The sequence below is a fragment of the Rutidosis leptorrhynchoides genome, chromosome 7, assembly GCF_046630445.1.
Source record: "Rutidosis leptorrhynchoides isolate AG116_Rl617_1_P2 chromosome 7, CSIRO_AGI_Rlap_v1, whole genome shotgun sequence".
Classification (NCBI taxonomy): domain Eukaryota; kingdom Viridiplantae; phylum Streptophyta; class Magnoliopsida; order Asterales; family Asteraceae; genus Rutidosis; species Rutidosis leptorrhynchoides.
Window position 1 is genome coordinate 75,942,090 of NC_092339.1, and position 4,079 is coordinate 75,946,168.

Consider the following 4,079-nt stretch of genomic DNA (forward strand, 5'->3'; position numbering starts at 1 on the left):
TAATGTTTTATTACTTGTAGTTACTAGTTGTTGTTACTTACTTACTAGCTTTTAAGAAGCAAACTTATTAGTTTGATTCTACATCTAACTTGTTCTTACAAGGCATATAAGAACATAAAGTTTCTAGCTTATATTCATTTATTGTTTCAAAAGTTTGTAAGTTCATGGTTGTAAAACTCATACTTGTAATTCATGTTAGTAAAATTTAAAGTTTACTTTCTTAAAAATCAAACTTTGGTTTGAATCTTTAAAGTATGAACAACCCATGAACTAGTTGTTTTACTTAGTTTATTTCCTTACATCATGCACTTTAATTTCATGTAGTTAGTTTAAATAGTCAAGTACTACAAGTTAGTCTTGATCTCATTTCTATTGAACTAAAAGTTAACTTTACTAGTTCAAGAACATGTAAATGAAACTTTTTAATTATAACTTTGTATACTTATGCTTGATCTAGACTTTTGGGTCATGGTGTGATGACCCGGGAATTTTCGACCAAATTTAAACTTAATCTTTATAAGTTTCCGACACGATAAGCAAAATCTGTAATGTTGAGTCTCGAAAGTTTTGAAACTATATTCATGTAAACTATTACCCTTTGACCAATTCTGACGATTCACGAACCATTGTTGAAAATAAAAAATAAATATATGTACAACAATAAATGTATATATATATATATATATATATATATATATATATATATATATATATATATATATATATATATATATATATATATATATATATATATATATATATATATATATATATAACAATAATGAAAAGTAATGTAATATAATAAGATCAAATATGTAAATAAGATATAAAATAATTGTGTTGTACTTAAAATAGATTTATACATAAATATATGATTTCTATAGATAAATATTATAATATGTATATTGTAATATATATAAGAATTTAATACTCAGTACAAGTTACTATATATTAGATATTACGTAATTAGTAAATTGCATATATTAAATGTAAAAACAAGTTAAGAATATAATTGTCATAATAACCTTAGTATTATTTTTATCATTAATATTAGTATCAATATCAAAATTAGTTTTATGAATATATTATAATTGTAATTTAATTATTACCAGATAATATTATTGTTATTATTATGTATTAGTACTATAAATATTGTTAGTAAAATAATTAATTAGAATTATAAATATTATTATTATGGTTATTATCACTAATTATTATCATTTGTAATATTATTAAATATAATCATTATTAATATTATTTTTGGTATTATTTTGGCATATCATTATAAATATTATATTATTAGTATTTTTATTATTATTACTAATATTAGTATTATTTAATTATTTTTATTAGGATCTCTATCAATAATATTATAAGTATTATTAAAATATTTATAATTACTAAATATTAGTATTAACTATATAAATATGAAATCAGTTGAATGAGGGTAAACGCGTACAAATCACACCAACCTTTTATTGTTTATTTCCTGGATTACTGTATAATTATAGAAGATTTGTTTGACACCAGGAAGACTACAAAATCTGTTAAGCATCAATATCAAATTCTATTTTTTTCATATCTTCTTTGTCTGCCTCTTTTTTATTTTTTATTTTTTTTATTTAGCAACTGCAGTTGCTTTATAAAATGGAACGAATTCAGTTGTTAAAAAGAAAAACAGTCGACATACCACTACTCTTATCGATTACCTAATACACTAAACAGTTTTAATTGTTGAATTTAAAACATAGTTTTTTTAAGCTCGATAACTCTGTACGTTCCACTTTTATACCAAATCTCGAATGAGAACGAAATTTAAAAATCTAATAATACAGTATCATCAGAAATCTTGCACTCAAACTATCTGGAAAAATCTCGATTCTCAATTCCTTCTATCGACTTTTAATTTCGGAGTCAAAGTTATCTTGAAAAAGTCAACCGTCGTGTTCTTGGCAAAAATTCGAGTTCAACTCAGTGTTTTGGATTCAATTGAGGATTTAGAAAGCTTCTGGGAGTAATTTAGAATACTTTTCATGTTATGATCATAAGCTAAAAAAGGTTCTAATTTTGAATTTGAATTTTGAGTTATACGGTATTATATAAACTGTTACAGCGAGTTTATATATATTTTTTTTGATTTAATTGATTCAAACTATGGTTGGGGATCGTTTCTGTTTGGGTTAGAGTTTCTAAATACAACGATTAAATTGGTGTAATTGGGATTCAATCTCTGATTGAAATGTGAGTTAAAGAAGAAGAAGGAGGGAGAATTAAATGGTACGGGTTATAATAATTTGAAAGGGATTTTAATCAGAAAAACAAATTAGAGTGAATGGTTAAGGGGTGTTGCGGTGTCCGAGAGGTCATGGGTTCGAGTCTCCTACATGTCATTTCTTTTTAGGATGGCCTTTAAAGGGTATACACTTTAACTTTCTTTTCCATTATCAATATTATTATTATTATTATTATTATTATTATTATTATTATTATTATTATTATTATTATTATTATTATTATTATTATTATTATTATTATTATTATTATTATTATTATTATTATTATTATTAGGAAATGTTATTATTGTTATTAGTATTAATGATTATTGTTATAACTATTATTATTAATACTAATTATCATTACTTAGTATTATTATTATTATTATTATTATTATTAATACTAATATTAATATATGAATTATTATTATAATTATGATCGTTATTAGTATTATTATCATTGTTATGAACATAATACAAATTATTATGGATATTGTTATTAGTAACATTTTACAAAACGTTAGTATTATTAATGTTAATATCGACAAAAGTATTAGTCATAACATCATTATTATTAGTATGGTTATAATTAAACTTATTATCTTAATTAACGAAAATAAATATTGTTATAACTATAATCATTATTAAATTATGTATGATTATCAAAATTTAATATTTTCATAACCATTATTAACAAACTATCCATCTTATTAAAAACTACTAATATTATCATAAGAATCATTATTAGTATTAGGATTTAGGCTATTATTATTAGTAATATTATTAAAATCATTATTATTATAAGGTTACTAACATATAACATCACTATTATTATCATACGTATTGTCATTACTATTATTATCATTATGCAAATAATACAAATTACTATTATTTTCGTAAATATTAGTATTAGTATCTTTTTACAAATAATAGAATTGTTGATATTAACATAAGTATTATTATTTATAATATCACGAGTATTATTACTATGTAATTACTAAAATCAATATCATAACTATCATTAACAGAAAAATTAATATTTTTTAAAATTATAATTACTAATATCATTATAATTATCATTAATAGAATTAATAACATTATTATCTTTTTAGTAATATTAAGTATCATAATTATTATCATTTTTTACCACTATTAATACTATTTTGACTACTATTATTAATATACAAATGATATATATATATACATTAAAAAAAAAAAATTATCTAATACATATAACACGACAAGACTAATATCTTTATATATATTATTAATATAAAAAGGATACAATCAATAAATTTATATATATATTTTTGTCCGATTACAACTATGTATATTAATAAGTATACAAATGATATAGGTTCGTGAATCCGAGGACAACCTTGCATTGTTCAATATAGTCGTATGTATTTTTACTACAAAATACATTAGGTGAGTTTCATTAATCCCTTTTTAAATGCTTTTACAATATATGTTTTTGGGACTGAGAATACATGCGCTGTTTTTATAACTGTTTTACGAAATAGACACAAGTACGTGAAACTACATTCTATGGTTGAATTATCGAAATCGAATATGTCCCTTTTTATTAAGTCTAGTAATCTAAGAATTTGGGAACAGACACCCTAATTGACGCGGACTCTAAAGATAGATCTATCGGGCCCAACAAGCCCTATCCAAAGTACCGGATGCTTTAGTACTTCGAAATTTATATCATGTCCGAAGGAGGATCCCGAAATGATGGGGATATTCTTATATGCATATTGTGAATGTCGGTTACCAGGTGTTCAATCCATATGAATGATATTT